A 13,009-nucleotide genomic window follows, 5' to 3' on the forward strand; every position below is an offset into this window, starting at 1 on the left:
TCCCATTCATAAAGGCACATGAGAGGTGAATAAATGTATAACAATGACTGCACATAGAGGGTGCTCAGTAAACCCTTGTAACCAAATAAACAGGTAGCTAAGCCCTGGCTTCAAGCATCCTTTAGAGAGAAGATGATGCATCTTTGTTATTATATAATAAAACAGGTTGAACTCCATGGTGAAAACTCCACTACCTGGTTTCCACCGATGGGCATGGGAAGCCTTCGTCAACCTATCTCAGGAGGAGGAGAGGAGTGATGTTACCGCCTCTCCCTGAGGATGGCTCATGGATGGCTCTCCTCAACCTCCTTCCCCACCCACGCCTGTCAAAAGCTGCTGGGTTTAGATGCTCAAGTTTCTGTTCCGTATTATGGATCATTTAATATTCAAGAGATGGCATTAAATAAATATGTGAGCAATTATGTAATGTGTTTGGAAACAATCTGGTTCGTCCCAAAGTGCTTGGGCGAGAAACCAAACTTTAGCAAAGCAAGAGGTCTGGGTGGTGTCTGAGGGCTGAGCAGGGAGGCACATGGCCCGTCTGCTTGTTTTCTCCCTCCCTGAGTTCAGTCTGTGGTTACTCATCTTCAGGCAGGCACTACGGCAGTAGGAAGCCAGTGATGCTGCCTTGCACAGTTAGAAGCTCAGGGTTGCATGCTGGCTGCAAGATTTCTTCTCTCTGAGCGTCAGTTTTCTCATTTGTGAAAAGGGCTAACAGCGCCTGCTAATAAGGTCAAATGAGATGACGACTCTAAGCTCTGGCTCAGAGGACAAGCTTGTGCAACATAAGTTGTGTCTGATGCTGAAAGATGAGCAGTGAGAGCTCTGATCTATTACATGTCGGGTCCATTGGGCATGCACTCCAAGATTTGTATAGCACCCTAATGTAAGGTTGGTCAAGCAAGGCAAATAGCAGTGGCCCCAAGAAAGAGCTGTAGGAGCACAGAGGAAGACATGGTTGATTTCAGTAAGCAGCCAGAGATTTCTCACAGAGCTGCCATATATGCTGGCTCTGGAAGGTTGAGTGGTGTTCTGGCCTCAGAGAGGGCTGCCTCATTTAACTAATATGCACCAGGCACCTAGCAGGTCTATTCATTTGATAAGAATTTAATGAGCACCTACTATGTTCCAGCTACTCTGCTAAGCACTTTACATGAATCATCTGCAAAATACCATTTTATAGATGAGGGATCTGAGACTCAGAGGGGCTGTCCCAGTTGCAGAACTGGTATTTGAACCTGGGACTGAGTCCAGCTGCCAAACTCTCAATAACCAATAAACATACTACTGCCACCCAGCTGGTCTGTCCTGTCTTCTCTGTCAGCGCTTAGCACATGTCCCAGCAAGCCCACCTGACTACCCCACCTCCAAGTCTTCATGTGCAGGCTGGGGCATGACCCAGAGGGTAGAAGAACGAAGAAGGACCAGGTAAGGTGGCTGGCTTTTCATTCAGGCACCAGCCTATCCTCCCAGGGCAGAGGCAGTGTCAGATCCACCTGGGCTCCCCAGTGCCAGTGCTGGGACAGAACCTGGATTAATAACCATCTACCATGTGATGTGATGGGGCCTTCCTCCCCCACAGTCTACACCATGCTCCTAATTCAAATGCCATAGGGCTTCCAGGGAATTTCCCCAAATTGGCCTAATGTTGCATAAATAATATACATGTCCCCAGTAGGATGACAGATAGAAGAGAGCTGCTTTCAAACACTGTGTTCTTGCTCAGTTGACCCTCCATTGGCAACCCGCACTCCCAGCATCTCTCTTCCCAGGTTGATACCCCCCAACCAAGTCCCCATCTCCAACTCACCCCTCCAGGTCTTCTGGTTAAATGAGAGGTGTCAGGGTTTGGAAACTGAGGCCCATGTCTTGCTGGCTCTAGGGACTTGGTGACGAAGTTCAGCTCTGGAAAAGGGGAAAGATGGCATTAGTTAGGGGTGGGTGACATGACAGGGACCCAGGTCAGAAAGGAGAAGGGAAGGTAACCATGGTGTGGAGTGTCCCCGATGTGTTGGCTCTAGGCTAGGGACAGGTTTGACAAGGACTTAGCTCTTGCCTTCTGCATTCAGACCAGCCTGGGTGGGCTTTGCCCCTCCTGGGCCCAGAGCCCATCTCAGGGGTGCAAGTCCACCTGCTTGCACTCAGGGAGGGGTCTGCCTGTCTGAGACTGGGAAGGCTGAGTGGTGGGCCCCAGAGAGAGGGTTGCCTCATTGAACTAACATGCATCAGGCACCTAGCAGTTCTATTCACTTGATAAGTATTTCATGAACACCTACTATGTTCCAGCTATTCTGCTAAGCCTTTTACATGAATTATCTTTGCTGGATCTTCATAAGATGCCACTGTTGTCCCCATTTTACAGATGGCCTGTGTGTGGCCTGTGAGGGCAGAAGGAGTGTGAAAGAGTGGTGTGTGTCCTAGAGAGACAAAGATACTTTCTTGGGCAAGTGACTTAAACTTCCTGAGCCTCCTTTTCCCCATCTGGAGGATAGAGATCATAATACCTATTTTTCAGGATTTTTGTGAGGGGTAACTAAAATATAATATGCATAAGTGCCGTGGGTCTTAGAAATACCCAATAAACAGCAGCAGCAGAGGGCACTGGGTGCTACATGGCTCCCTGTCAGCTTCCTTCTCTCTCTCTCTCAATCCATTTATTCATTTAATTGTATTTTTTTTTTTGAGATGGAGTCTCACTCTGTTGCCCAGGCTGGAGTGCAATGGCGCGATCTTGGCTCACTGAAACCTCAAGTGATCCTCCTGCCTCAGCCTCCCAAGGGGCCAGGATTACAGGCACATGCTGCCATGCCTGGCTAACTTTTTTGTATTTTAGTAGAGATGGGGTTTCACTGTGTTGCCCAGGCTGGTCTCCAACTCCTGAGTTCAGGAGATCCACCTGCCTAGGCCCCCCAAATTGATAGGATTACAGGCATGAGCCACTACGCCCAGCCCTATTTGTAACTTTTTATTTTAAATAGTTATCGATTCAAAGGAAATTGCAAAGAAATGTACAGAGAGATCCCATGCACCTCCCTCTGGACTTCCCCAAGGTTAACTTGCACTACTGCAGCACGCCATAAAAACCAGTCATGTGACATCATACAATCTACAGAGCTTACATGCAGCAGTTTGACGTGTGTGTGTGTATGTGTGTGTGTGTGTGTAGCTCTACGAAATGTTACCTGTAGTTTTGTGTCACCACCACCACTACAATCAAGATGTAGAACTGTTCCATCCCTACAAGGCTTCCTTGGGCTACCGCGTTATAGTCATGTCCCTCATCCCTAATCCCTGGCAACCTCTAGCCTGTTCTCTATCTCTCTAATATTGTTCTTTCAATGACATTGTATAAATGGAGTAATGCAGTATATAACCTTTTGGGACTGGCTTTTTTCACTCAGCAGAATTCCCTGGAGATTCCTCTAGGTGGTTGTGTGTAACAAGAGTTCGCTCCTTTTTACTGTTGGGTAGTATTCCATACGTGGATGCATTACAGGTTGTTTAACTACCAATCAGTGAAAGGACATCTGTGTTACTCCTAGTTGTGGGGTATTATAAACATTTATGTAAGGTTTTTTTGTGAACAAATGTTTTCATTTGTTTGGAATAAATGCCCAAGAGTGCAATTGTTGGGTTGGGTTGTATGGCAGTTGATTTTTCTTTTTCTTTCTTTCTTTCTTTTTTTTTTTTTTTTTAAGAAAGTGTCAAACCATTTTCCAGTATGGTAAATGACTGTAGCATTTTACATTCCCACTAGCAATGTACGAGTGGATCCAGTTTCTCTGCGTCTTCATCAACATTTGGTGTTGTCACTATTTTCTATCTCAGCCATTACAATAGGTGTGTAATAATATCTAATTAAGGTTTTATTTTTCATTTCCCTAATGACTAATGACATTGCACATCTTTTCACGTGCTTATTTGGCATCTATATATACTCTTTGTTGAGATGTCTTTTGCCCGTTTTTTAAATTGGATTGTTAAGTTGCTGAGTTTTGAGACTTTTTTGTATATGTCAGATATCAGTACCTCATCAGGTTTTGTGGTTTGCAAATATTTTCTTCTAGTGCATAGCTTAGCTTTTTATCCTTGTCACAGGATTTTTTTTTTGTCTTTTTATTCTTGTCACAGGATATTTTTTGCCTGTTTTATGGATTTGCTCTCTTCCTCCTCCTCCACCACTAGTTGCCCTTCTTCTTCCTTCTCCTCCTCCTCCTCCTCCTCCTCCTTCTTCTTCTTCTCCTCCTCCTCCTCTTCCTCCTTCTTTCTTCTTCTCTTCCTCCTCTTCTTCTTCTTCTTCATCTTCATCTTCCTCGTCTTCATCTTCTTTCTTCTTCTTTCTCTTCTTCTTCTTCTCTCTTCTTTCTTCTTCCTCTTCCTGTCTTTCTTCCTCTCCTTCCTCCTACTCCTCCTCTTTCTCCTTTTCCTCCTTCTCCTTCTTCTCCTTCTCCTCCTCCTCCTCCTTCTCCTTCTCCTTCTTTCTTCTTCTTTTTGATAAAGGGTCTCATTCTGTTACACAGGCTGGAGTGCAGTGGCATGATCATAGCTCACTGCAGCGTTGAATTCCCAGGCTCAAGCAAGCCTCCTGCCTCAGCCTCCTGAACAGCTGGGACTACAGGTGTGCACAACTACGCCCAGCTAATTTTATTTATTTTTAATAGTGGCAAGGTCTCACTATGTTGCCCAGGCTGGTCTTGAACTCCTGGGCTGGAGCAGTCCTCCCACTTTAGCCTCCCAAAGTGTTAGGATTACAGGCATGAGCCACCACACCCAGCCTCTTACTTTTTGTCTACAAGTTTTATAGTTTTACATTTTACATTGAAGTCCATGGTCCATTATGAGTTAATTTTTATATGTGGTGTGAGACTTAGGTTGAAGTTATTATTATTATTTTCATTATTTTTGCCTATGGATGTCCAATTGCTCTAGCACCATTTGTTGAAAAGGTTATCATCTTACTCCATTGAATTGCTCTTGTACCTTTGTTAAAAATAGGTTGGGCATATTTGTGTGGGTTTATTTCTGTGTCATCTATTCAGTCCATTGATCTATTTGTCATATCTCTGTCAATACTACTGTCATGATTTCTATATAATAAATCTTGAAATCACATAAACTGATTCGTCATTCTTTTTCAAAATTGCTTTAGATATTCTAGACTCTTTGCTTTTCCTTACAATTTTAGAATCTTTTCCACGTCTATACCAATGTTTCTGAGATTTTGATAGAAATTGCAGAGAACAGACATCTTTGCTATGTTAAGTCTTCCAATCCATGAACACAAGTATCTTCATTTATTTAGGCTTTTAAAACTTCTTTCATTTGTGTTTAATAATTTTCATCATATAAATCTATAGATTTATTAAATTTATACCTATTTCATTTTCTTGAGTGATTGTAAATGGCATTGTATTTAAAATTTTGGTGTCCACATATCCATTGCTAGTGTATAAAAATACATTTTTTTGTATGCTTAGTTTGTATCTTGTAACTTTCCTGAACTCACATATTACTTCTAGGATGTTTGTGTTTTTAGATTCCTTGGGATTTTTATGTGGACAATCAAGTCATTGCAAAAGAGTTTTATTTCTTCCTTTGAATTTGTATGTCTTTTCTTGTCTTATTGCACTAGTTATATTGAATATAATGATGAGACCTGACATCCCTGCCTTGTTCCCAATCTCAGGGGAAAACATTAAGTAAGTATAAGTATAACATAGTTTTTAGAAATGCTCTTTATCAAGGTAAGGAAGCTTCTCTCTATTCCTACTTTTTCTGTGTTTTATCACGAATGGGTGTTGAATTTGCTTTTCCTACATTGATGAATACCATCATGTGATTTTCTTCTTTAATCCATTAATATGGTGGATTATATTAATTGGTATTTAAATGTTAAGCCAACCCTGCATCCCTAGAATAAACCCCACTTGGCCATGATGCGTAATTCTTTTTACACAGTGTTGAATTCTGTTTGTTAATGTTTTGTTAAAGATTTTCACATGTATACACATGATGGATGTTAGTCTGTAGTTTTGTATTTGTTTGTATTGTCTTTGTCTGGTTTTGCTATTATGATAATAGTAGCTTCATCAAATATATTGGAATTGTTTCTTCCTCTTCTATTTACTGGAAGACATTGTATAGAATTGGTGTTAATTTTTTAAACACTTGGTAAAATTCTGCAGTGAAACTACCTGGTCCTGACAGATTCACAGCCGAATTCTACCAGAGGTACAAAGAGGAGCTAGTACCATTCCTTCTGAAACTATTCCAATCAATAGAAAAAGAGGGAATCCTCCGTAACTCATTTTATGAGGCCAGCATCATCCTGAAATCAAGGCCTGGCAGAGACACAACAAAAAAAGAGAATTTTAGACCAATATCCCTGATGAACAGGGATATTGGCAACAATCCTCAATAAAATATTGGCAAACAGAATCCAGCAGCACATCAAAAAGCTTATCCACCATGATCAAGTGGGCTTCATCCCTGGGATGCAAGGCTGGTTCAACATATGCAAATCAATAAACGTATCCATCATATTAACAGAACCAAAGACAAAACCCACTTGATATCTCAATAGACGCAGCAAAGGCCTTCGACAAAATTCAACAGCCCTTCATGCTAAAAACTCTCAATAAACTAGGTATTGATGGGACGTATCTCAAAATAATACGAGCTATTTACGACAAACCCACAGCCAATATCATACTGAATGGGCAAAAACTGGAAGCATTCCCTTTGAAAACTGGCACAAGACAGGGATGCCCTCTCTCACCACTCCTATTCAACATAGTGTTGGAAGTTCTGGCAATCAGGCTGGAGAAAGAAATAAAGGGTATTCAGTTAGGAAAAGAGGAAGTCAAATTGTCCCTGTTTGCAGATGACATGACTGTATATTGAGAAAACCCCATTGTCTCAGCCCAAAATCTCCTTAAGCTGATAAACAACTTCAGCAAAGTCTCAGGACACAAAATCAATGTGCAAAAATCACAAGCATTCTTATACACCAAATAATAGACAAACAGAGAGCCAAATCACGAGTGAACTCCCATTCACAATTGCTTCAAAGAGAATAAAATACCTAGAAATCCAACTTACAAGGGATGTGAAGGAACTCTTCAAGGAGAACTACAAACCACTGCTCAATGAAATAAAAGAGGACACAAACAAATGGAAGAACATTCTGTGCTCATGGATAGGAAGAATCAATATTGTGAAAATGGCCATACTGCCCAAGGTAATTTATAGATTCAATGCTATCCCCATCGAGCTACCAATGATTTTCTTCACAGAATTGGAAAAAACTACCTTAAAGTTCATATGGAACCAAAAAAGAGCCCCCATTGCCAAGACAATCCTAAGCCAAAAGAACGAAGCTGGAGGCATCATGCTACCTGACTTCAAACTATACTACAAGGCTACAGTAACCAAAATAGCATGGTGCTGATACCAAAACAGAGATACAGACCAATGGAACTGAACAGAGCCCTCAGATATAATACCACACATCTACAACCATCTGATTTTTGACAAACCTGACAACAACAAGAAATGGGGAAAGGATCCCCTATTCAATAAATGGTGCTGGGAAAACTGGCTAGCCATATGTAGAAAGCTGAAACTGGATCCTTTCCTTACACTTTATACAAAAATTAATTCAAGTTGGATTAAAGACTTAAATGTTAGACCTAAAACCCATAAAAACCCTAGAAGAAAACTTAGGCAATACCATTCAGGACACAGGCATGGGCAAGGACTTCATGACTAAAACACCAAAAGCAATGGCAACAAGAGCCAAAATAGACAAATGGGATCTAATTAAACTAAAGAGATTCTGCATAGCAAAAGAAACTACCATCAGAGTGAACAGGGAACTTACAGAATGGAAGAAAAGTTTTACAATCTACCCATTTGACAAAGGGCTAATATCTAGAATCTACAAAGAACTTAAACAAATTTACAAGAAAAAAATCAAACAACCCCATCAAAAAGTGTACAAAGGATATGAACAGATACTTCTCAAGAGAAGACACTTATGCAGCCAACAGACACATGAAAAAATGCTCATCATCACTGGACATCAGAGAAATGCAAATCAAAACCACAATGAGATACCATCTCACACCAGTTAGAAAGGCGATCATTAAAAAATCAGGAAAAAACAGGTGCTGGAGAGGATGTGGAGAAATAGAAACATTTTTACACTGTTAGTGGGACTGTGAACTAGTTCAACCATTGCGGAAGACAGTGTGGTGATTCCTCAAGGATCTAGAACTAGAAATACCATTTGACTCAGAGATCCCATTACTGGGTATATACCCAAAGGATTATAAATCATGCTACTATAAAGACACATACACACATATGTTTATTGTGGCACTATTCACAATAGCAAAGACTTTGAACCAACCCAAATGTCCATCCATGATAGACTGGATTAAGAAAATGTGGCACATATACACCATAGAATACTATGCAGCCATAAAAATGGATGAGTTCATGTGCTTTGTAGGGACATGGATGAAGCTGGAAACCATCATTGTGAGCAAACTGTTGCAAGGACAGAAAACCAAACACTGCATTTTCTCACTCATAGGTGGGAACTGAACAATGAGAACACTTGGACACAGGGTGGGTAATATCACACACCAGGGCCTGTCATGGGGTGGGGGAAGGGGAGAGGGATAGCATTGGGAGAAATACCTAATGTTAATGATGAGTTAATGGGTGCAGCACACTAACATGGCACATGTATACATATGTAACAAACCTGCACGTTTTGCACATATACCCTAGAACTTAAAATATAATTTAAAAAATAAATAAAAAATAATATAAAAAAAGAAACTACCGGCCGGGCGCGGTGGCTCAAGCCTGTAATCCCAGCACTTTGGGAGGCCGAGACGGGCGGATCACGAGGTCAGGAGATCGAGACCATCCTGGCTAACACGGTGAAACCCCGTCTCTACTAAAAAAAATACAAAAAACTAGCCGGGTGAGGTGGCGGGCGCCTGTAGTCCCAGCTACTCGGGAGGCTGAGGCAGGAGAATGGCGTAAACCCGGGAGGCGGAGCTTGCCGTGAGCTGAGATCGGGCCACTGCACTCCAGCCTGGGCGACAGAGCGAGACTCCGTCTCCAAAAAAAAAAAAGAAACTACCTGGTACTGGGGGTTTCTTTTTAGGAAATTTAAAAATTACAAATTCAATTGCCTTAGTAATTATAGGGATATTAAAATTATCTGTTTCATATTGGGTGAATTGTGGTAGTTCATGTTTTTTGAGGAATTGGTCCATTTCCACTAGGTTGTTAAATTTTTATGTGCAGAGTTGTTCACAGTATTCCTTATTGTATTGATGTCTGTGGGGTGTGTAGTGTTATTCTCTGTTTCATTCTCAATTTTGTTCATGTGTGTCTTCTTTTTCCTTGTTCTCTCTTTTTGATTAGTTTTGCTAGAATTTTTTGATGTTATTAATCTTTTCAAAGAACTCTTTCTGTGTTTCATTGGTTTTCTCTGTCATTTTTTGGTTTTTAACTTTATTGATTTCTATTCTTAACTTTATTATTTCCTTTCTTCGGTTTGGTTTGGGTTTGTTTTGCTCTTCCTTTTCTTGGTTCTCAAACTAGGAGGTTAGATTGTTGATTTCAGAATTCTTTATTTGCTAGTTATGCATAATGCTATAAATTTCCCTCCCAGCAATGCTTTAGCTGGTTCCACAAATCTTGATAGGTTGTATTTTAATTGTCATTAAATTTAATGTAGTTTTAAAATTTACATTTAGACTTTCTCTTTGGCCATAGATTATTTAGATATGCATCATTTAGTTTCTAAGTGATTGAAAATTTTCCTAATATCTTTCTGTTATTGACTTCTGGTTTGATTCCACCGTGGCCAAAAAAAATACTCTCCATGATTTCAATTCTTCTAATTCTGCTAATGTTTGTTTTATGATCCAGGATATGGTCTAACTTAGCATATGTTCTGTGGGTGCTTGAAAACAGTGTGTATTCTGCTGCTGTTATGGGGAGCATTCTATAAACGCTGATTAGATTTTGTTGACTCATGGTGTTGTTAAGTTTTTCTGTATTCCTGCTGATATCCTGCCTAGTTGCTGTATCAATTATTGGCAGATGAGTGTTGAAGTCTCCAATTGTAATTGTGGTCAGTCCTATCAGTTTTTGCCTCACATATTTACAGGTCTGTTGTTTAGTGTACACATATTTAGGATTGCTATGTCTTCCTGATTGACCCTTTTATCATTATGTTATAATATCCTTCTCTATGTCTAGTAATTTACTTTGCTCTGAAGCTGACTTCATCTGATATTAATATAGCCACTCCCACTTTCTTTTGATTAACGTTTGCATGTGATTTTTTTCTATCCTTTTACTTTTAGCTTGCTTATATTATTATATTTGAAGTGAGTCTCTTGTAGCTAGCATGTCGTCAGTCATGTTTTTCAATTCACTCTGCCAATCTTTGTCTTTGAATTGGTGTATTTGGGTCATTGATATTTAATATAATAATTGATATATTAAGGTTTAAGTCTGCCATTTTATATTGTTTTCTGTTTGTTCTTTCTAACCATATCAGACAGTGTTATAATTTTTGCTTCAGTTGTCAAACATAATTTAGAAAACTCAAGAAGAGAAGGAAAGTGTACTGCATTTACCCATATTTTTGCTTACCATGTTCTTTCTTCCTTCTGATGTCCCAGGAATTCTTTTAAAAAAACTGTCTCCTTTCTCTTTGGAGAACTATAGGCATTCTTTTAGGATAGGTCTTCTGGCAAAAAAATTCTCTTAATTTTCCTTCATCTGAGAATGTCTTGATTTCTCCTTCATTTTTGAAAAATACTTTTGCTGGATATAGGACTCTGGGTTGATAGTCCTATTCTTTCAGCATTTGAGAAAGCTGACACTTCCTCCCGACTGTAATGGTTTCTGAAGAGAAATCTGCTGTCATTCAAAATTTTTATCCCCCATTGGTGAGATGTTATTTCTTTCTCACTGCTTTCAAGATTTTTGCTTCGTTTTTAGTTTTCAGAAATTTATTTTTTGGGTCGATGTGGATTTCCTTGGGTTTATCCTCTTTGGAATTTGCTCAGCTTCCTGAATCTGTAGGGTTGGTTTGTGTGTTTTTGCCAAATTTGGGATGTTTTCTGCCATTATCTCCTCAGGTACTTTTTTAGCCCCACCCTCTTTTTCTCACCTCCTTCCAGTAGTCCAATGACACAAGTGTTAAATCTTTTGTTATAGTCCCACAGGTCTGCAAGGCTCTGTTCATTTTGTTTTCCAGCCTACTTTCTCTTTGTTATTTTGATTAGGTAGGTAATTTCTATTGTTCTGTATTTCAGTTCAATGATTCCTTCCTCTGTCCCTTCTGGTCTGCTACTGATTCCTGGCAGGCCCCTGGCTGAAGTCAGAACATAAAATTTAAAAAACTTGATCAATGTGCTTAATAGCAGACTGCTTTTGAACCTGAACTTGGACTTTCAACCTACAGAATTGTGAGAAAATAAATTACTGTTGTTTAAGCCACCCAGTCTGTGGTACTTTGTTATGGCAGTCTGAGCTTGAATACACTGAGCTTGTTGAGTTTGAGAGTGTAGTGTTAAAGAAAAGTATCTATAATTATCTGAAAAGACTATTAAAATACTCCTCCTTTTTCCAAAAATATATCTATGTAAGGCTGGATTTTCTTCATATACATCAATTAAAACATCAATCATATCATAATAGGTTGAATGCAGATGTGGATAAGAATCCAACTACCTTCAAGTAAGTCATTAAAGAGATTTGTAAAAAACAACTTTAATCTTCTGACTAATTGTTTTTGTTTTGGAAAATATAGTTATTTTTTCATAAACTATGTTACTTATGTTACAATAATAGATTTACTATTGCTATTTTTAAATGAATTAAGAAATATTATTAAAATCAGTTTTAATTTCTAGTATGGTAAATTTGGAGAGATATAACCTACACACAATCAACACTCTTTGAGGGTTCTTCATAATTTTTTTTTTTTTTTTTGAGACAGAGCCTCACTCTGTCACCCAGGCTGGAGTGCAATGGCACAATCTCAGCTCACTGCAACCTCCACCTCCTGGGTTCGAGAGATTCTCCTGCCTCAGCCTCCTGGGCACCTGGGACTACAGGCACATGCCATCATGCCCAGCTAATTTTTGTATTTTTAGTAGAGACGGGGTTTCACCACGTTGGCCAGGCTGGTCTCCAACTTCTGACCTCAGGTGATCTGCTTGCCTCGGCCTCCCAAAGTGCTGGGATTATAGGTGTAAGCCACCGCATCTAAGCCTGTTCTTCATAGTTTTTAAGAACATAATGAGTCTTCAGACAAAAAGTTTGAGAATGGCTGATTTAGGTCAGCATTTCTCAAACCTCAGTCAATCAAATATAACTGCCGTCATGGTCACTATCTCTCCTATCATTGAGCTCATGAGTGTTTTCCCTAATCTGCTTGATTTAAGGTTAAACAATTTTCTTAAAGGGAAAATTGTATCATTACCATCAGCGCAAAACCAGTGCCACTCACCACAAATAGGAGATGAGTACAACAAAGAATTGCAAAGAAAACAACAGAATATCCTTATGTCTGATAGGTCCTATTGCCTGCCTAGGGGCTTGGTCCCAAAGTCTGGTCTCTCATCAAATAGAGTTTAGCAAATATTTGTGGGGGAGGTCATTAAAAATAGACTACTTCCAGCAGAACCTTTTGCCTTGATGGACCTGGAAGATGGAAAGAGAACAGGAAATGGACTAGTTTTCCCATCAGGTGATGAGCTCTTATTTAATAACATCTAGTATTCTCTTAGGTACCTTGAAAGTAGACACTCCACACTTTGGGAGGCTCAGATTTTAATGGCACCAAGATGAACAGGTGTGTGGATCAGGCTCCCTTCACAAATGATGCTTCTGCCTCTTTGAAGGGGTGCACAGAAGAGGGCTTCACCTGTGCTCAAGAGCCCTAGATCAGTGACCTTGGCAG

General features: G+C 39.9%; 1 protein-coding gene across 2 annotated transcripts in view; it reads right to left on the reverse strand.

Moving 5' to 3' along the window:
• Positions 1-13,009, reverse strand: part of ATP2B2 (ATPase plasma membrane Ca2+ transporting 2) — a 384,948-nt gene that overhangs the window by 216,225 nt on the left and 155,714 nt on the right. For both annotated transcript variants that reach the window (XM_033210668.1, XM_033210661.1), the window contains exon 3: positions 1,811-1,905. The gene's annotated coding sequence lies outside the window, so the exon portion shown is untranslated. The remainder of the gene's footprint in view (positions 1-1,810; positions 1,906-13,009) is intronic.

This window comes from Trachypithecus francoisi, unplaced genomic scaffold (genome assembly GCF_009764315.1).
Source record: "Trachypithecus francoisi isolate TF-2019V2 unplaced genomic scaffold, Tfra_2.0 Lachesis_group0, whole genome shotgun sequence".
NCBI classification, from domain to species: Eukaryota; Metazoa; Chordata; class Mammalia; order Primates; family Cercopithecidae; genus Trachypithecus; species Trachypithecus francoisi.